General features: G+C 39.8%; 1 long non-coding RNA gene across 1 annotated transcript; it reads left to right on the forward strand.

The window, feature by feature from the left end:
• Positions 1–1,582: 1,582 nt before the first annotated feature.
• Positions 1,583–16,782, forward strand: LOC137659458 (uncharacterized). Its single transcript, XR_011047546.1, has 4 exons — positions 1,583–1,712; positions 5,439–5,556; positions 5,820–5,951; positions 16,323–16,782. It is a non-coding gene; the product is annotated as an uncharacterized lncRNA (long non-coding RNA).
• The last annotated feature ends 5,388 nt before the right edge of the window (positions 16,783–22,170 follow it).

Below are 22,170 nucleotides of genomic sequence, written 5' to 3' on the forward strand. Positions count from 1 at the left end.
TGGGGAAAAATGACTTTGTCTAGGGATTTCTTGTCATAATATATGTCGTGTGAGCCCCATTCTAGATATCTAATAACGCAAATACATTCATATCTGTCATTCCAAATATTCTTTCTTATCCATCATATCCTTTTCTCGCGGCCTGATATCCAAACCCCCCCCCCCCCTCCTTTGCATTCATATGAAAGAAGCTCTCCTTTACTTCCTTCAGTCATTCGGCGTCTCGGGTAGAGTTCTTATGCTTGAGGGTGCACTCGGGCACACTATTCTATCCAATTTCTCTTCCTCTTATTTTGTTAAGTTTCTATAGTTTATAATGTTGTTACTGTTCTTGAAATATTTTATTTCCCTTGTTTCCTTTCCTCACTGGGCTATTTTCCCTGTTGGAGTTCCTGGGCTTATAGCATCCTGCTTTTCCAACTAGGGTTATAGCATACCTTATAATAATAATAATAATAATAATAATAATAATAATAATAATAATACTAATACTAATAATAATAATAATAATAACGTTATTTAGTAGGTCACCGAACACCAATTATCGGTTAGCGCTTTTGACGAATTAGTAATTCGTTTCTAATTGTAAAAGTTTATTGGTTAAGATTTTATGCTAATATAAACATAATTCAGCATTGTTTACTATTTAAATTAGGGAGTGTCAAAACTATTTTAGTCTGGCCTGACTGGCACAGTGTAAAATCCGGACGTCGGATGCCGTCCGGGAGAATAGAAAATCGCTTGTATCACCGGGAAAGACTCGAAAATACACCTCTTTTTTTTGTGACTGGTAATGTTCACTGATACTTTCTGTTATTTTCTGAATAAATGTTCGAAAAATATTGGTCTATTTTCATGTTATTGAGAATAATCTCAATCGGACGTCAACATTACACTAACTGGGTAAAATAGCGGGCAGTTAGATAGTGTAATGTTGACGTCCGATTGAGATTATTCTCAAGAACATGAAAATAAACCAATATTTTTCGAACATTTATTCAGAAAATAACAGAAAGTATCAGTGAACATTACCAGTCACAAAAAAGAGGTGTATTTTCGCGTCTTTCCCGGTGATACAAGCGATTTTCTATTCTCCTGGACGGCATCCGACGTCCGACGTCCGACGTCCGGGTTTTACACTGTGCCGGCCTGACTATTGTATAATTTTCTTTAATAATGTAAACATTATAAATGAGCGATAGAATGCTGGATAAAATAATACCAAGTAATGATATTTATTATATTTAATTATTTATAACTTTAGATAAAATATTAACATGTTAATATTTGTAATTGTAGAGTATTTGAATGAGTATATAGGGGAGGTATTTATTTTCCAAAGAAGTTTTTCGTCTGCCCTGAATAATTTAAACATTCTCTATAAATGAGCGATAGAATGCTGGATAAAAATAATACCAAGCAACGATATTTATTATATTTAATTATTTATAATTTTAGATAAATATTAACATGTTAATATATGTTATTAAATGGTATTTAAATGAGTATTCAGGGGAGGTACTTATTTTCCAAAGACGTACGTCTTCAGCCGGCCGACCGGGCCGATTGACAGCCATTGTTGTTGCTGTTGGTTGGTGTTATTCGTCCATGTCGATTCTGGAACTTAATTAATTTCATAAATTGTTTTTTTTTTCTTCTCGTTTTATCAAGTTGAAGTAATTATCCACAATCTGGAACGACATATACGACAGGTAGGAAAATGGTTTTAACATAATAAATCTAGTGAAAATACAATAAAAAAGAAAGTAAATTTCATATTGAAGACAGTACTAGCCTACAGCTATACCATTGGCTGTTCAGACATTGATTGTGTATATATCATCTGGTTTACGTTATTACTGTAATGTATGGCCTATATAAATATATAGACTAAGCTTGGGGTGTGTGTATAGTACCGGCCACCTGTATGTATGTTGGCGGCTGTTTAAAGCAGGCCATACCAGTGTAAGGGGGTATCGCAGGGTTGGCATTAGCCCCCCCCCCCTCCCGTTTGGTAAGTAGGTAAGGACATGGCTTTTATGTTAGGTTAGGGGGGAGGGCGTGAGTTTAGTTTAGTGCCCATATTTTATGCTCGCTGGAGAAACTGGCCCCTGATATACAAGGGCTCCCTAAGGTTAATCTATGGCTGCCGTAGGTTAGGAGTAAGTTTTTGTTAATATCCATATTGTTCTAATTTCTCACATCCCTATATAATCAGGAAAAACTTACTGCATATTTAATGTTAGTTTGGATAACGGAACTGACAGTCGAAGAGATCTCAACAAACAATATTTTGCACCCCCATAACCTACACTTTGGTCTAATGATATCTTAAATAAATGTTCCAAATTCTAGTTGCTTCTATATGGTTAGAAGGTAATTTTATCGTTAAAATCCACTCAGCCATTTTTGCATGAAAAGTCTTTTTCAGTTTTATTTTGTTCTCTTGTTATACTCTACCAAACTTACCGTTCTCCGATTACCACTATCCTATATACCCCAACAGTATTGTATGTGGCTAGGTGGGAATCAGGGTTGCGGGTTGGGGAAAATTAAAACTAGCAATGTGCGAGGTATGATAACAGCAGAATCCAAGGAAACCAACTGAAAAAGAGTAATTTTCATCCTAAAATAACGATGAAATCCCATCTATGAAGTAACTGCATCCGAGGCAGCTCTTTCGTGCACCATTTTCTATATCCGGCTGATTTTTTTGCAACTATATTCGGCTGATTGATTCTTTTTGCAATTATATAGAAAGGTAGCCACAAAGAAGGGTCCGATTTGGTCCAGTCCAAAAGCTCTCGGCATGCTTCGATCACGTATATCATGATTGGCGGCCACTCAAATATTCTTTGCTCCGCCATGGCTCACTTTACTCGTAAATTTTACATTATATCATTGCTCCTGTGTTCTGTAAGTGGTATATGGAAATGCTGTAGCCGCATGGGTTGCTATTTAAGGTATCATAAATACTGTGTATAAAATCTTTTATTATTAAGCTGACCTAGGATGCCATCTTGTCTTAACCTTATTATCCATAGTCTGATGTTTCCGGGTGACTTATAGCAATCCCTAGTTTTAGGCTTACACAATTTTTCTGGACATAACCAGTAATATCAATCGGAAATTAGACTGCAAGGCTGAAAACACTAGGGACAATTGACTTTCTTCAGAGAGTTTGAATTATGGAATAAGAGCCTAGTTGCATCATACACTGTCAATTTACAACCTTCACTTATGTGAGCCATGACTGAAATGAGTAATTTTAATTTGAAATGATAAAGTGTAAACTTATTTTAAAGACATGAAAATGCATGAAAAACTGGTGGTTAAGATATATCTGAATTCTGATCAGCCAATCCTTGGTGAAGTGGTGTTAAATTGTCAGAGATAAGGATGTGTAAGATGGAATGCATGCGTTACTAGGCTGCCATCTTAAACTCATTCTTTACAAACCACTAAAAACTATTAGCCAATATTAATGCGTTTACTGGAGTTACCAGATTCTCATTGGAGCACTGTGCTCAATAGTTGGAGGTATTGCTTATGTAGGCAAAATTTATCACCGTGCACAATGGGGAGGAGTTGAGTAGGGTGGAAGTAAACCTACGATCATGATGAGAGCTACTCTGCTTGACATTGAAAACATCAACTAACATTAAAATTGTCATACAATAACTTGTTCATTTTTTTCTCGGGTGTTATGCATTTGCTTAAGTAACGTATTGACAAAAAATATTTTGTTTTCATGTGTTTTGCCAAAGAAAAATATAAACTAGAACATAGGAGGTGATTGGTGTATAACGAAATATAACCCTGTCACCTATCCTCACTTTTAAAGAGATGCTAGGTCTGGCATTCTTGAACTGTTTTGTATTTCTTCATTGGAAGAGAAGTAGTGGTTGCGATCATTCTTGATATTCAGCTCTGTCCCTTTCTGTGAAAATAAGAGAAGTCATTGGCATGTTTGTATGTTTTTTTAAACAATTTTGATGTCAATAGATGTTGAAAACAAATATTTAACCAAGTTATGAGGACGAACGAAATAGAAAGATATGACCTACTTTAGGTTAAGGACAATGTCCTCATGGGGTAGTGTTATCCAACCTTATATGCAAGAAGAGGAATCTTAGGTTAGGTAGGGTACTTTAGCTTGTACAGTATCTTTAACTGTTGCCCCGGTAAATTTTTTTTTTCCCAGGCATATCTTGAGCTTCAGGTATTGGATATTGTTATAACAAATAAATAAGGTCCTCAAACACATATCGTCTTCTAAACCATTTAAAGACCCGTATAAAAATTGGAATGATGATTGTAAATTACAACTTAAAACCTAATATAGGGTTGTGGTAGCCTATTGGAGACATCCCTGCTTAGCAATCTATTGGACGGGTGATCAATAACCGTTTAAGCTCGATAGTTTCTCATAGTATGTGTAACCTCTCCATCCTTGTAGGCTAAAGTTGGAATCACACTAGGCTATTTTTTGCCAGTTGCTGGCCAAAATGGAAAGCATGAGCTATTGTTCAAGACATTGGCACCAATTGGTTTCCCGACTGGATGGGAAGCAGCTCACATAAACCGCAGGCGTGACGTCAGATGTCAACGCATAAGATGGCTCCCGCAAATAGGATGTGCTCTTGCTTGGTAATTTTGGGTCCAACAAGCCTTAAGAGATAATGAAAATTTTCTTCAGTTCACGTAATTTACCGATAATATACTGTTTATTACTGCAACAGTTAGAAAATTTCTTGGTTCCATGATGATATCAGCTGATCGGTTTCATTTTACTTATTACCATTTGCTCCTCGAACTGCGATATCATAGTGTGACACTTCAACACTTTCGCTCGCTATCATAGGCTGAAGGTTGGCGAAAACCTCGGACAAGATTATTACTAGTGTGATTCCACCATAAGAATGGGGTGGAGGGGGTTCATTTGGGACACTTACAGGTCTACCTGCTGAGTTATCAGCAGCCATTGCCTGCCCTATCCTTCTCCCAGTACGGTGTACAGTGGCTTGGGCACTGATCATATGCATATATGGTCAGTCTCTAGGGCATTGTTGTGTCCCTTGCCTCTGCCATTCTTGAGTGACCTTTAAAACCTTTAGAATTAGAGTGAATTGAGCCAACTTTTGAACAGTATTGTTTTCATGAACCAGCATTCCTGAGTGTGAGTGTTGTAGTCTTCCAAACCTATTTAGGACGTATTTTTATCAGTTTCACTTTAAATATTTTCCTGAATTTGGGATTAGGACATTTTCATGCAATAAATTTCTTATCAATAAATAAGGCCAAAGTTATGCTATCCTGACAATGATTGTACTTTGTTAGTAAACATTGATTTGCTTATTTAGTATTCAGTACTGTATTAAGTTTACGTGGATATGAATTACAATGCTTACTACAATCCTCTTCATTTCTCTTTCCAGATTGTTGTTGGTGTCAGGAATATTATCATACATCAGGCTCCAGGAAGCTATAAAAAAAGCACTTCCTACTAACATTAACTAAAATTATGGACAAACCAGTGCTTCTAAACTATTACAGGTATGACCAGCTTAGGAGTCTTATTTGGATTTTTGTTTTGTGCATAATGAAGGTTTTATCCAGCTTGTCGGTTAAGTTATGAAGTACTTTATGTACAAGGTAATTTCAACTAGGCTGTATTTCAAGTTAAAATTAGAATAATTTTGTCTATTTTTGAGAGCATTGTTAATGCAAAATTTATGTTTAAATATATCAAATAATATATCATTTTTTGCCTATGCTTTAGTTCATTTTGAATATTGACTTCAATTTTACGTTTGCAGTGTGTGTGTGTGTTTGCACACCCTATTTGATGAGGTGGAGGAGCCACTGTTACGTTTAAGCGAAGCACTGAAATGACTGTACAGGGTTCGTACCAGTTAGACAAATGCCATCAATCTTGTCAATTTGCTAAGGTAAGTCTGCGTATGAATCAGGAAAAGCAACAGGTTTTGTTATAATAGAGTAGACTCGATCTTAATTTTAAAGAGTAGTTTTTCAATCCAAGATTATAAATATTCACTGCTAAAGAGGAAGAAGTCGAAGTCAATGTCAAATCACTATGTACCCTTTTAAGCTGCATCTATCTCTTTGACTCACTCCCTTCTTAACATTGCAATTCGTTCAACAAACTATTAGTTTTTTGTAAGACCAGATTAATACATAAGAGAGATATAGTTCCAGTTTTACTAATGATTTTCCAGATCCCTAAATAATGGATAACATACCTCATTATGTGTAGGATTTAAGCTTCTGAGATGTTCCAGAGTATGACAGGTCTTGTGCCAATCTCACCCGTTAGTATCTAACATTTTCTCAATGACATGACCATCCTTAAGATGTTTTTAAGTGTCAAGTTTATTTATTACCTAATCATCCAGCATTTGACATATTACATGTTATGATTTGCATGAAAAGTAGCTTCAATAGATTTCAATGAGTAATTTAATTTAATGGGAATTTTTTCATTGGTTATAAGGGTTACGTGTATGGTTAATATTTACTTATTGTTAATATTTACTTATTGTTAATATCTATCATTAGTAGGCGAAAAATTTACGTTAAAGGCCCCATCAGACGTATTCAACAAAATGTCAACTAATATATTTGTTTCGAAAGTCTATGCTAGGAGAGTAAATAAATTTCAGTTTTCTCTCCCCATTTAGTTTGGAAGTATAGTCCTTTTTACTTTTAGATCAATTCAACTTACAAATTGAATGTTTGCAAATATAAAGTGCCTAATTTCATCGTGTGTGGAGGATACAGAGTGAAAGTTTTCGATATGCCTGATATTTAGAATATATTAGCCTCATTGTACTGTATTTCAAAATTAATGCAATTTATTTTGCATATAATGGTGGAAATTTGGAAGGACTCAAAAGCCTTCTCTAAGTGACCTTTAGTGTAAACCAAGAACAGGTTTGGTTTTTAAGTATTTATAAGAAAAGTTAACACTGATGGGTCTGACTGTGGCCAACATTGGTTTAATTGTAGCATATTCTGGTTGTAGACAGTCAAGTATGCTCGTCCCTAAATGGGCGAAATGCTTGGGATGCTCTGTAGTCATTACTTAAGGTCTTTGCAGCACCATTTTGGCTGCTATCTGCACTTGCTTTTTAGCCTTCAACTAAACCTCTGCTCCCGCTTCGGTCTTTGCAGCACCACTTTGCCTGTTATCCGCACTCACTCTTTAGCCTGCAACTAAACCTCTGTTCCCACTTTTATTCCATCTTGCTGTCCAACCTCTTGGCTTTTCTTCATAGTGCTACTTGGGTTTTTTTCCTTTTTGCACATGGGCTCTGAATGGCGTCCCAGGTTCTAGTACCTGGGTTACTGGCCCATATATTTAAAGTCAATTCAAATCTGCCTGTTGAATAGTTTGAGTACAAAGGATTTGTTCCAAAGATCTCATAATTGATTTAATGTTTGGAAGGACAAGAGTCTGTTGTCTGATGGTGTTAAAACTACTAATTGTTCCGTAACCGAAATACAAACCACGCTATTTACGCCCAATGTAAATAGCTTAGGTTTGTAGAGTTAGGAAAAATACAATTTTCAATATTAATCTTACCCGATGATCATGTAGCTGTCAACTCTGTTGCCCGACAGAAATCTACGGTCGGGATACGCCAGCGATCGCTATACAGGTGGGGGTGTACACAACAGCGCCATCTGTGGTCAGGTACTCCAGTACTTCTTGTCAACACCACCTCAATTTTTCCTCTGTCGTGCCACCGGCTAGACCTACATGGATACGCTGTTGATTCTGGAGTTATTGTTCACGATTTGGTGATGTATTTGCTCTAGAGTTTAGCCTTCGCTATTCAGGAAGCTTTATCATTAGCTTAGCAAGTTTTTGGAATTAATTTGATTTAATTTTGGTGACGAAGAGAGTATGAACTCTCTTTCACTTTTAAATGGCCGACCCTTCCCTTAGACGGAAGTGTTGGTGTCGAAGAGAGTATAGACTCTCTTAATTTTGCTTAACAAAGTTATAGATTTATTTTATATCTCTCCGCCTTTTATAGGCCTCTTCGATTAACTTCCTTTTATTATAAACTTATTAAAATTAATTTTTATGTTTGTTTATATGCGACCTTTCCTAATAGTAGGCGGTCTTTTCTTGGAACCGAAGTTAATTAACATTGAGCCCGTCATTTCGTTTTTACCTGTTAAGATTTTATGCTATTTTAATGTTTTTGAAAATTTCTTTGATAGTCTCGTACTGTTTTCAAAGTTGAACTAACGTTTTGTTTTGTCTCTGCAGTTGTTGACGTTCAGAACGTTCAACTTACGCTCTATCGTTACGATAGAGAGAGAGTATTCACGGTTTCACGTTGCAGTAAGAGTAAACCGATTCTAGCGTTTTGTTCATTCTTTCTTAGCTTAAATGGTTTTAATTCTAATAAAGGAACTTTTTATTTGGGAAATCTTTCAGTTTTTTTCCTTTAACAATAATATGTTTTAACGATATGTATGATTGGGCTCATCTCTCAGGTTCTAAGTCAAGAGAGAGAGAGAGAGAGATAGAGACGGAGGGAGAGAGAGGAGGATAAATGTTTCGTTCAAGCGGGTAACGTTGTTATCGTTTTTGCTCTTCTCCCTAGTCTCTTTAGGGGAAGAAGGTAAACGTTTCTAGAGTTTTATTCTTGTTCCCAGGCTTTATGCGGTGAGAGATTTTAAACGTAGTTTATTTGATCTAGTGTTTAGTCTCTTTTCCAGCCACTGAATTATTTATCTTTCATTATGTTTTTCTGTTACATTGTAATACTGTTTTCGCAATTACTAACTTTTAATGAAGGATAGAATTGCGTGTTTCAGGTACAAACCACTTAAAGTTTCGAGTTCAGTGAAATATGTGCCAACAGAAAATCAAAAGTGATAAAGTGATAAGCGCAAAGTGTTACAGTGTTGCGTTCGAGGGTTCGTCTGTTCGTGCCAGTTGTTCGCCTAGTCTGGGACCTCTTACAAGCTCCCAAGCCCAGGGGAGAAGTAACGTCGAAGGACTTATGGGTTCATCAGGCCTTGATCGACGAACAGACGTTTCCCTCCGTGGTTTCGGGTGTACCCAACTCACGTAGCCGACGTGATCACCCCACCCACACAAAGACGAGAGAGCCTATTTATTCCTCGTCTGCGGAAGAGGTTTCTCGCAGAAACCATGGACCAAATCTTGCAGCTTTTAAGTGCAAGTCGGTCCCTTCCGCGCAAGTCCAACTCCTAGGTGTAGCCACTGCCACTGGGTCAGTTCGGACTTGCTGCAGTACGACAACTGCACACCTCCCAGAGAGGCAAGGTGGTACCGCAACAGGCAGTAACTCCGTCTGTTGCCGCACCAGCTGTTTTAGACCCTCAGTCTCAACGGACAGTAGCTCCGTTTGTTGTTGTCTTTCATAGACCCTAGTGGTCCATGCTGCAGACTATACAGTCTCAGCTTGCTCCTTCATACAGGAGTATCATGCTGGAAGGTTGACAATGTAGCCTGTTAACCTACAACCCGCCGAGGTTGTGCGCTCAGCAGATACTGCGGCTGCCTGCTCCCACCCTCCACCTGTGAGAGCTCCACCTCCGATGCGCAGTCCACCCTGCCAGATGCATGTTCTTGCTGCGCCTCCTGCTTTCATGCGTGAGTTGCCGCATCGGGAGTTGCCGGGTTCCAGCACTATGAGGCAACCTCCTCAACCCATGAGGCAGGAGCCTCATGCTATGCGGCAACCTCCTCTACCCATGAGGCAGTAGCCTCATGCTATGAGGAGCCTCATGCTATGCGGCATCCTCCTCAACCCATGAGGCAGGAGCCTCATGCTATGCGGCAACCTCCTCTACCCATGAGGCAGGAGCCTCATGCTATGCGGCATCCTCCTCAACCCATGAGGCAGGAGCCTCATGCTATGCGGCATCCTCCTCAACTCATGAGGCAGGAGCCTCATGCTATGAGGAGCCTCATGCTATGCGGCATCCTCCTCAACCCATGAGGCAGGAGCCTCATGCTATGCGGCATCCTCCTCAACCCATGAGGCAGGAGCCTCATGCTATGCGGCAACCTCCTCTACCCATGAGGCAGGAGCCTCATGCTATGCGGCATCCTCCTCAACCCATGAGGCAGGAGCCTCATGCTATGCGGCATCCTCCTCAACCCATGAGGCAGGAGCCTCATGCTATGAGGAGCCTCATGCTATGCGGCATCCTCCTCAACCCATGAGGCAGGAGCCTCATGCTATGCGGCAACCTCCTCAACCCATGAGGCAGGAGCCTCATACTATGCGGCATCCTCCTCAACCCATGCGGCATGAGCCTCATCCCTTGCAGCATGAGCCTCATCCCATGCAGCATGAGCCTCATACCATGCAGCATGAGCCTCATCCCATGCAGCATGAGCCTCATGCCATGCAACATGCTCTGCATACCTTACAGCATGCTCTACATACAGCATGCTCTGCATACCTTACAGCATGTGCATACCTTACAGCATGCTCTGCATACCTTACCGCATGCTCCTCAGTCACACATCTTTGGTTGTTGCCAACTCACAAGACTGTCAAGCAGTTTCATAACGTTGCCTTCTGGTCTGCTGCTTTTGCACCAGTGAAACCCTCACTGAGAGAACTTAGCTTTTCTCGGATATGGTTCCTGTAGATGAGAAAGTGCTATTCTCCCTCCTTCTGATATTCCCTTGAGGACTCTGTCATTTGGAGAGGAGCCTTAAGCTGCTTAGCCTCCTATGGACTTTTATTTAAGCATAACATGCTTCCAGGGAGGGTAATGGTTCCGCTTCAGTCGCTAACCCCGTCTGTTGCCACACCTGCTCCCATAGACCTTGAGCTTTGTTGCAAGACATGCAGTCCAAGCTTAGTCCTTGTTAGAGGATTTTTTGTTTACGGAGTCAGTGTGTCACTGGGAAGACGTTCAACAACCAGCAGAAGTGACTTGTTGTGACGCAGTGCGGCAACCTCAGCAACCCGATAAGGAATTGTCTGTACTACCCAGTCAGTCTAGACAGTTTCGGGTTGTCGCTGTACTTCCTCGCTTCCCCATGGTTGACAGTTCACAGACTGTGCAGCAGTACCATGATCTTGTGTCCGGCTCCGTCAGACGACTGGCTTTTAAGAGCTCCCACAAGTCGTCGCTGTCTGGAGATTCTCAGATGGACTATGGATTTGACCAAGGAACTGGGCCTCCTGGTCAATTTAGAGGAGTCCCAGCTCGTCCCATCCCAGACCATTGTCTACCTGGGTATGGAGCTTCAGAGTCGAGCTTTTCGGGCTTTTCCGTCGGCCCCAAGGATCTACCAAGCCCTAGAATGCATCCAGAGCATGCTGAGAAGGAACCGATGCTCAGTCAGGTAGTGGATGAATCTAACAGGGACACTTTCACCGCTGGCCCTGTTCATCGAGTTAGGGAGACTCCACCTCCGCCCCCTTCAGTATCATCTAGCTGCTCACTGGATAAAGGACATGACGCTAGAGACGGTCTCAGTTCCTGTTTCCGAAGAGAGGAGGTCTACTCTAACGTGGTGAAAGAACAGCTTTCTTCTCAAGGAACTCTACCTTTGGCTGTTCAGAAACCCGACCGCCGTCTCTTCTCGGACGCATCAGACACGGGCTGGGGTGCGACTTTGGACGGACAGGAATGCTCGGGAACATGGAATCATGAGCAAAGGACACTTCACATCAATTGCAAGGAGCTGTTGGCGGTTCATCTGGCCTTGATAAACTTCAAGTCCCTCCAGCTTAACAAGGTGGTGGAGGTGGACTCTGACAACACCACAGCCTTGGCTTACATCTCCAAGCAGGGAGGGACTCATTCGTGGAAGTTGTTCTAGATCGCAAGGGACCTCCTCATCTGGTCAAAAGATCGAAAGCTCACGCTGGTAACGAGGTTCATTCAGGGCGATATGAATGTCATGGCAGATCGCCTCAGCCGGAAGGGTCAGGTCATCCCCACAGAGTGGACCCTTCACAAGAATGTTTGCAGCAGACTTTGGGCCCTGTGGGGTCAGCCAACCATAGATCTGTTCGCTACCTCGATAACCTAGAGGCTCCCGTTGTATTGTTCTCCGATTCCAGACCCAGCAGCAGTTCACGTGGATGCTTTTCTGCGGGATTGATCCCATCTCGACCTGTATGCATTCCCGCCGTTCAAGATTGTCAACAGGGTACTTCAGAAGTTCGCCTCTCGCAAAGGGACACGGCTGACGTTGGTTGGCTCCGCTCTGGCCCGCGAGAGAATGGTTCATAGAGGTACTGCAATGGCTGGTCGACATTCCCAGGACTCTTCCTCTAGGAGTGGACCTTCTACGTCAACCTCACGTAAAGAAGGTACACCCAAACCTCCACGCTCTTCGTCTGACTGCCTTCAGACTTTCGAAAGACTCTCAAGAGCTAGGGGCTTTTCGAAGGAGGCAGCCAGAGCGATTGCCAGAGCAAGGAGGACATCCACTCTCAGAGTCTATCAGTCTAAAGGGGAAGTCTTCCGAAGCTGGTACAAGGCCAATGCAGTTTCCTCAACCAGTACCACTGTAACCCAGATTGCTGACTTCCTGTTACATCTAAGGAACGTAAGATCCCTTTCAGCTCCTACGATCAAGGGTTACAGAAGTATGTTGGCAGCGGTTTTCCGCCACAGAGGCTTGGATCTTTCCACCAACAAAGATCTACAGGACCTCCTTAGGTCTTTTGAGACCTCAAAGGAACGTCGGTTGTCCACTCCAGGCTGGAATCTAGACGTGGTCCTAAGGTTCCTTATGTCATTAAGATTTGAACCTCTCCAATCAGCCTCTTTTAAGGACCTCACATTAAAAACTCTTTTCCTCGTGTGCTTGACAACAGCTAAAAGAGTCAGTGAGATCCACGCCTTCAGCAGGAACATAGTTTTCACATCTGAAACGGCTACATGTTCCTTGCAGCTCGGTTTTTTGCTAAAACGAGCTTCCTTCACGTCCTTGGCCTAAGTCGTTCGAGATCCCAAGCCTGTCCAACTTGGTGGGGAACGAACTGGAGAGAGTACTTTGCCCAGTTAGAGCTCTTAGGTACTATCTAAAAAGGTCATAACCTTTACGAGGACAATCAGAAGCCTTATGGTGTGCTATCAAGAAGCCTTCTCTTCCAAGGTCTAAGAACTCAGTTTCTTACTAAATCAGGCTTCTGATTAGGGAAGCACATTCTCATCTGAAGGAAGAAGACCTTGCTTTGCTGAAGGTAAGGACACATGAAGTGAGAGCTGTGGCTACTTCAGTGGCCTTCAAACAGAACCGTTCTCTGCAGAGTGTTATGGATGCAACCTATTGGAGAAGCAAGTCAGTGTTCGCATCATTCTATCTCAAAGATGTCCAGTCTCTTTACGAGAACTGCTACACCCTGGGACCATTCGTAGCAACGAATGCAGTAGTAGGCGGGGGCTCAGCCACTACATTCCCATAATCCCATAACCTTTTTAACCTTTCTCTTGAATACTTTTTATGGGTTGTACGGTCGGCTAAGAAGCCTTCCACATCCTTGTTGATTTGGCGGGTGGTCAATTCTTTCTTGAGAAGCGCCGAGGTTAAAGGTTGTGATGAGGTCCTTTAGTATGGGTTGCAGCCCTTTATACTTCAGCACCTAAGAGTCGTTCAGCATCCTAAGAGGACCGCTACGCTCAGTAAGGAAGACGTACTTAATAAAGGCAGAGTAATGGTTCAAGTCGTCTTCCTTACCAGGTACTTATTTATTTTATGTTATTTTTGAATAACTAATAAAATGAAATACGGGATACTTAGCTTCTTTGTTAACATGTATGCTGGTCTCCACCCACCACCCTGGGTGTGAATCAGCTACATGATCATCGGGTAAGATTAATATTGAAAAATGTTATTTTCATTAGTAAAATAAATTTTTGAATATACTTACCCGATGATCATGATTTAATTGACCCACCCTTCCTCCCCATAGAGAACCAGTGGACCGAGGAAAAAATTGAGGTGGTGTTGACAAGAAGTACTGGAGTACCTGACCACAGATGGCGCTGTTGTGTACACCCCCACCTGTATAGCGATCGCTGGCGTATCCCGACCGTAGATTTCTGTCGGGCAACAGAGTTGACAGCTACATGATCATCGGGTAAGTATATTCAAAAATTTATTTTACTAATGAAAATAACATATTATCTCCGAATTTGTCATGTTTCTATATACGAAAAACTCCTTTTACGAAACGACATACAAAGATTTTTTCGCCTCATATTACGAAAAAATACTCGGGATACGGAACAAAATTTGCCGAAAATATTAGAATCATGTTACATGTATTATTATTATTATTATTACTTGCTAAGCTACAACCCTAGTTGGAAAAGCAGGATGCTATAAGCCCAGGGGCCCCAACAGGGAAAATAGCTCAGTGAGGAAAGGAAACAAGGAAAAATAATATATTTTAAGAAGAGCAACAATATTAAAATAAATATCACTTTATAAACTATAAAAACTTTAACAAAACAAGTGGAAGAGAAATAAGATATAAGATAGAACAGTGTGCCCGAGTGTACCCTCAAGCAAGAGAACTCTAACCCAAGACAGTGGAAGACCATGGTACAGAGGCTAAGGCACTACCCAAGATTAGAGAACAATGGTTTGATTTTGGAGTGTCCTTCTCCTAGAAGAGCTGCTTACCATAGCTAAAGAGTCTCTTCTACCCTTACAAAGAGGAAAGTGGCCACTGAACCATTACAGTGCAGTAAGAAGAATTGTTTGGTAATCTCAGTGTTGTCAGGTGTACGAGGACAGAGGAGAATATGTAACGAATAGGCCAGACTATTCGGTGTGTGAATATGTAGGCAAAGGGAAAATGAACCGTAACCAGAGAGAAGGATCCAATGTAGTACTGTCTGGCCAGTCAAAAGACCCCATAACTCTCTAGTGGTAGTATCTCAATGGGTGGCTGGTGCCCTGGCCAGCCTACTACCTATAAAACGCAACTTGTTATACAAGAAAGTCCTGTTACGAAAGCCATTCCGTAACAAATTAATTTTGTATCCTGAGGTATTAGTTGAAAATTTTTCTTAATTTTAGACAGACTAGATGACAAATATTTGAACTGTTTTAGAAAAACCAGATGACTGAGATACTTTGACAATTCTAGACAGACCATGTGACAAACATTGGGACAATTTTAGATAAACCAGATGGCTGAAACAGTTGGACTTTTTTAGATAAACTAGATGGCTAAAACAGTTGGACTATTTTAGATAAACTAAATGGCTAAAACAGTTGAACTATTTTAGATAAACTAGAGGCCTGAAACAGTTGGACTATTTTAAACAAACCAGATGACTGGAAAATAAACTAATTTAGACAAACTACATAACAAACAGTTTTAACTGTTTTAGACAAACCAGATGACTGAAACAGTTTGACTGTTTTAGACTAACCGAGTGGCTGAAACTATTGGAGTTCTCAAAGAGGTGTCTGTTCGTGGATTTTTTACACAGCCTTTTGGAAGAATTTAAGGGAGAAATTTGTAAGTAAGAAGTAGGAAGAAGAATTTGCCATTCCTTAAATTGCCTAGTGTTGGGTTTGATCAACCAAAAATTGTGAATTTCAAATTGAGGCAGTCTCTAGTGTTATAGATTCTGAGACATACTATATAACTTCTTCCACTCTTCTTGGTACATCTTATTTACTTCATAGTAAAAATTCTTATTGTTCTTTTTCCCGGCACGAAACCAAACTGACAATCCTAACTAATAAAACCTTAAGGAGGCTGTGTCATCAGCATACCTCATGTGGTACGCTGTTGTCATTACTGAAGGGTTTATGGAGTGTTTCCTTTGTCCATAGCAGCACCCACGTTTTAGCTTACTGCTTTGCCTCCTTTATATCATATTGTCCAACTGCTTTTCAACTTAATCGGAGTTTAATATACTCCTTGGTCCCAGTCCCTATGACCCAAAATTCCATATAATGCACCAAAGTGGTGTTTGCTAATAGTAATAGTATTTGTCAAGCTTCCAAGACCTCTTGCACATTCATGATTAAATCCTCGGTTTTGCAGTGAAGAGCAAGGTAATGAAATATTTGTTTTCTGTACATCATTTCCAACTCCAAGGTAGATATTCATATAGTGTTTATTGGTTGTTAGAGATTGTAGACCTTACTAGGAAGTCACTCAAGTTTTTTTTTTTTTTTTTAATTTAAGTCAGCTTATAGCTTTACTTTGTATACATACAATATAAGAGTTTGTATACATTTTTTTAACAATTTTTATTACATTTTTTCATTTTACCCCAAATTTTTCTTATGATATTTTTTCTTTCAGGTACCAGACCCTATCCAGTTTTTGACGGAGTGACGAAGTAAAGAATTTCGCTTGAATGAGGAACACCACAACAAATTTCTTGACTAGGCTCGAGGAGTTAGCCACTAAAGACTCTTCATCGAAATATTGATTTGTCGAAGAATCCAATCTTAAGCATTTAATCTGTTATTGAATGCATAAAAGATTTGGAAAATAGGTGCAGGCATTGGGGACGCAGACCTCATACCTGATATATAGCAATAGTCAACTTGATATATAAGTAAATAAATACAGTAAGAATGGTAGGACTATTTAAAACAAGGTTTTTAAACAGCTAGCAATTGTATATTGCTTTTCCTGTTTGCAGTGGAGCCCCAGACACACTTGACTTGTTCCAATCAAAACTGAACAGCTTCCAGTTTTCATTTTTCATAGCTTGGGTCATCATTAATACTTCTACTACTACTACTACTATTATTATTATTATTATTATTATTATTATTATTGTTGTTATTACTAGCTGAACTACAAACCTAGTTGGAAAAGCAAGTTGGTATAACCCCAAAGGCTCCAACAAGGAATAATAGCTTGGGTCAGCATTAATACTTCTACTATTATTATTATTGTGATTATTATTATTGTTGTTGTTACTAGCTGAACTACAACCCTAGTTGGAAAAGCTAGTTGGTATAAGCCCATGGGCTCCAACAAGGAAAAATAGCTCGGTGAGGAAAGGAAATAAGGAAATAAAAAAAATATATTTTACCCCTATAGTTGGATTCATGTCCTGGGAGTCATGAAAACTTTGAGGAATAGTTTTTTTCTTAACTTAGATTACAGTTTTTTTTTTTTTTTCATAACTTAGATTAGTGTCTTTTTTGTTAAAGCTGCATATATTAAAAGAAGCTAGGAAAATCTTTCTTTGAGATAGTTTTTATTCATGATTTAAAATAAATATTATTTTTAGGTCGTCGTGAATAATATATTCATCCATTTATGCCATAGCTTTTTCATATTTTATCTTCTATTCATCGATCAATGCATGTTTTCTCATCTCTGCTACTCTGTACTTGGCATTTGTCTAATTTTTCATTTTGTAGACCTATTGCCTTTTTATAATTTTTCAGCTTTTTCTGAATTTTCCCAACTTTATTCCTTTTCCATTCGTATATCTCTTTTAAATGGTTATTTACTTTATTATTGATTTCTCACTTTTACAATGCTGCTGCTTCTGTATCTATCCTGTCCTTTATTCTATTTTTAGGTTACTGTATACTGTATTCTACTTTCATATTTCTGTATATGGTTTTTTTGTATCTTTGCTAGACCAAGAGTAGCTTTCGTTGTTGTATTTTTTTCTGACCTGTTTACCCATCCGTTTTTATACCAATACTAGAGTAATTGCAAGTAATTTCAAACAAATATTTTTTGTCTATTCCTTTCCACATTTAACATAGTCTGTGGCTCAACTTCTTCAGAAATTGATTCATCTCCATTGATTTTTAACAGTCTTAGTTTGTTTACATTTTTATCATGTACCTCCTTTTCTCTGTTTTATATTTTTACTTCATGTTAATTTGTTGGCTTTAATATTTGTTATAAGCTGTTAAAGGAACACTAGAACATTAAAAACCCACATGATAATGATTAAGAAAAATTTAGTAATGAAAAGAATACTGAAGATGCAAGGGGTCTAAAGATTGAGAGCAATAAGGCTTCAATGTGGTTTAGGGTCTTTGAAGTTAAAGTGGTTAAGTCTTGAATGGGACAGCTTTTCATGCCTTACAGGGTCTTGTTTTGGGGAACAATTTACTGCCTTGTGATTGGGCTTGTGCTATGACAGTGGGTCAGTGTTGATTGGAAGAACTTGTCATATCTTAGGCTCCATTTGAATGGAGGAAAGGCAATATTTGATTAAGTTTTTTGTATGTTTTCCCTTTACAGCAATTTTATGTGAAATGAGTTTGTTCCTCTCTTCTCTCTTGTTCTCTTCATCTTCCATTGATCTACTTGTAAAACTTACCATCAACTCTCCCTCAGACTTTTCTGTTGGGTATCTGCATAAAACAGGTCCAAGTTGACCCCTTTTCTGTATTCCTTAGTAGTTTCTTCTATTATTAGGATTCTCAACCTTTATTTTTCTATTTCCACCTCCCTCTCCCCATCGTTCCTCAGCCAATTTTATTTCCACTTTCTTCCCCCTATAGTTACTCAGCCACTTAAATATCCACGTCCCTTTCCAATCTTTCCTTGGCCACTTAATTTTCCACTTCCCTTTTCCGATCGTTCCTCAGCTGCTTTTAATTCCAGATCCTTTTCCCCATAACTCCTCAGCCAATTTTATTTCCACCCTCCTCCTCCTATTGTTCCTCATCCACTTAAATTTCCATATCCCTTTCCAATCTTTCCTCAACCACTTAAATTTCCACTTCTCTTTTCCAATCTTTCCTCAGCCACTTAAATTTCCACTTCTCTTTCGTTCCCCAGCTACTTTTAATTCCAGATCCTCTTCCGCATGATTCCTCACCCAATTTTATTTCCACCTTCCTTCTCCCATAGTTCCTAAGCCAATTAAATATCCACGTCCCTTTCCAATCTTTCCTCAGCCACTTAAATTTCCACTTCTCTTTTCCAATCGTTCCCCAGCTACTTTTAATTCCAGATCGTCTTCCGCATGATTCCTCAGCCAATTTTATTTTCACCTTCCTTCTCCCATAGTTCCTCAGCCACTTAAATTTCTACATCCCTTTCCAATCTTTTCTCAGCCACTTAAATTTCCACTTCTCTTTTCCAATCGTTCCCCAGCTACTTTTAATTCCAGATCGTCTTCCGCATGATTCCTCAGCCAATTTTATTTTCACCTTCCTTCTCCCATAGATCCTCAGCCACTTAAATTTCTACATCCCTTTCCAATCTTTTCTCAGCCACTTAAATTTCCACTTCTCTTTTCCAATCGTTCCCCAGCTACTTTTAATTCCAGATCGTCTTCCGCATGATTCCTCAGCCAATTTTATTTTCACCTTCCTTCTCCCATAGTTCCTCAGCCACTTAAATTTCTACATCCCTTTCCAATCTTTCCTCAGCCACTTAAATTTCCACTTCTCTTTTCCAATCGTTCCCCAGCTACTTTTAATTCCAGATCGTCTTCCGCATGATTCCTCAGCCAATTTTATTTTCACCTTCCTTCTCCCATAGTTCCTCAGCCACTTAAATTTCTACATCCCTTTCCAATCTTTTCTCAGCCACTTAAATTTCCACTTCTCTTTTCCAATCGTTCCCCAGCTACTTTTAATTCCAAATCCTCTTCCCCATGATTCCTCAACCAATTTTATTTCCACCTTCCTTCTCCCATAGATCCTCAGCCACTTAAATTTCCATGTCCCTTTCCAGTTTTTCCTCAGCCACTTGAATTTCCATGTCCCTTAACAGTTTTTCCTCAGCCACTTAAATTTCCATGTCCCTTTCCAGTTTTTCCTCAGCCACTTAAATTTCCATGTCCCTTTCCAGTTTCTCCTCAGCCAATCAAATTTCCATGTCCCTTTCCAGTTTTTCCTCAGCCACTTAAATTTCCATGTCCCTTTCCAGTATTTTCTCAGCCAATCAAATTTCCATGTCCCTTTCCAGTTTTTCCTCAGCTACTTAAATTTCCATGTCCCTTTCCAGTTTTTCCTCAGCCACTTAAATTTCCATGTCCCTTTCCAGTTTCTCCTCAGCCAATCAAATTTCCATGTCCCTTTCCAGTTTTTCCTCAGCCACTTAAATTTCCATGTCCCTTTCCAGTATTTTCTCAGCCAATCAAATTTCCATGTCCCTTTCCAGGTTTTCCTCAGCTACTTAAATTTCCATGTCCCTTTCCAGTTTTTCCTCAGCCACTTAAATTTCCATGTCCCTTTCCAGTTTCTCCTCAGCCACTCAAATTTCCATGTCCCTTTCCAGTTTTTCCTCAGCCACTTAAATTTCCATGTCCCTTTCCAGTTTTTTCCTCAGGCACTTAAATTTCCATGTCCCTTTCCAGTTTTTCCTCAGCCACTTAAATATCCATGTCCCTTTCCAGTATTTTCTCAGCCACTTAAATTTCCCTGTCTCTTTCCAGTTTTTCCACAACCACTTAAATTTCCATGTCCCTTTCCAGTTTCTCCTCAGCCACTCAAATTTCCATGTCCCTTTCCAGTTTTTCCTCAGCCACTTAAATTTCCATGTCCCTTTCCAGTTTTTCCTCAGGCACTTAAATTTCCATGTCCCTTTCCAGTTTTTCCTCAGCCAATCAAATTTCCATGTCCCTTTCCAGTTTTTCCTCAGCCACTTAAATTTCCATGTCCCTTGCCAGTTTTTCCTCAGGCACTTAAATTTCCATGTCCCTTTCCAGTTTTTCCTCAGCCAATCAAATTTCCATGTCCCTTTCCAGTTTTTCCTCAGCCACTTAAATTTCCATGTCCCTTTCCAGTTTTTCCTCAGGCACTTAAATTTCCATGTCCCTTTCCAGTTTTTCCTCAGCCAATCAAATTTCCATGTCCCTTTCCAGTTTTTCCTCAGCCACTTAAATTTCCATGTCCCTTTCCAGTTTTTCCTCAGGCACTTAAATTTCCATGTCCCTTTCCAGTTTTTCCTCAGCCAATCAAATTTCCATGTCCCTTTCCAGTTTTTCCTCAGCCACTTAAATTTCCATGTCCCTTTCCAGTTTTTCCTCAGGCACTTAAATTTCCATGTCCCTTTCCAGTTTTTCCTCAGGCACTTAAATTTCCATGTCCCTTTCCAGTTTTTCCTCAGCCAATCAAATTTCCATGTCCCTTTCCAGTTTTTCCTCAGCCACTTAAATTTCCATGTCCCTTTCCAGTTTTCCTCAGCCACTTAAATTTCCATGTCCCTTTCCAGTTTTTCCTCAGCCAATCAAATTTCCATGTCCCTTTCCAGTTTCTCCTCAGCCACTTAAATTTCCATGTCCCTTTCCAGTTTTTCCTCAGCCACTTAAATTTCCATGTCCCTTTCCAGTTTTTCCTCAGCCACTTAAATTTCCATGTCCCTTTCCAGTATTTTCTCAGCCACTTAAATTTCCCTGTCTCTTTCCAGTTTTTCCACAACCACTCAAATTTCCATGTCCCTTTCCAGTTTTTCCTCAGGCACTTAAATTTCCATGTCCCTTTCCAGTTTTTCCTCAGCCAATCAAATTTCCATGTCCCTTTCCAGTTTTTCCTCAGCCACTTAAATTTCCATGTCCCTTGCCAGTTTCTCCTCAGCCACTTAAATTTCCATGTCCCTTGCCAGTTTTTCCTCAGCCACTTAAATTTCCATGTCCCTTTCCAGTTTTTCCTCAGCCACTTAAATTTCCATGTCCCTTTCCAGTTTTTCCTCAGCCACTTAAATTTCCATGTCCCTTTCCAGTTTTTCCTCAGCCACTTAAATTTCCATGTCCCTTTCCAGTTTTTCCTCAGCCACTTAAATTTCCATGTCCCTTTCCAGTTTTTCCTCAGGCACTTAAATTTCCATGTCCCTTTCCAGTTTTTCCTCAGCCAATCAAATTTCCATGTCCCTTTCCAGTTTTTCCTCAGCCACTTAAATTTCCATGTCCCTTTCCAGTTTTTCCTCAGCCACTTAAATTTCCATGTCCCTTTCCAGTTTTTCCTCAGCCACGTAAATTTCCATGTCCCTTTCCAGTTTTTCCTCAGCCACGTAAATTTCCATGTCCCTTGCCAGTTTTTCCTCAGCCACTTAAATTTCCATGTCCCTTTCCAGTTTTTCCTCAGCCACTTAAATTTCCATGTCCCTTTCCAGTTTTTCCTCAGCCACTTAAATTTCCATGTCCCTTTCCAGTTTTTCCTCAGCCACGTAAATTTCCACGTCCCGTTTCCAATCATTCCTCAGAAACTTTTAC

Source organism: Palaemon carinicauda, chromosome 20 (assembly GCF_036898095.1).
Source record: "Palaemon carinicauda isolate YSFRI2023 chromosome 20, ASM3689809v2, whole genome shotgun sequence".
Taxonomy (NCBI): Eukaryota; Metazoa; Arthropoda; class Malacostraca; order Decapoda; family Palaemonidae; genus Palaemon; species Palaemon carinicauda.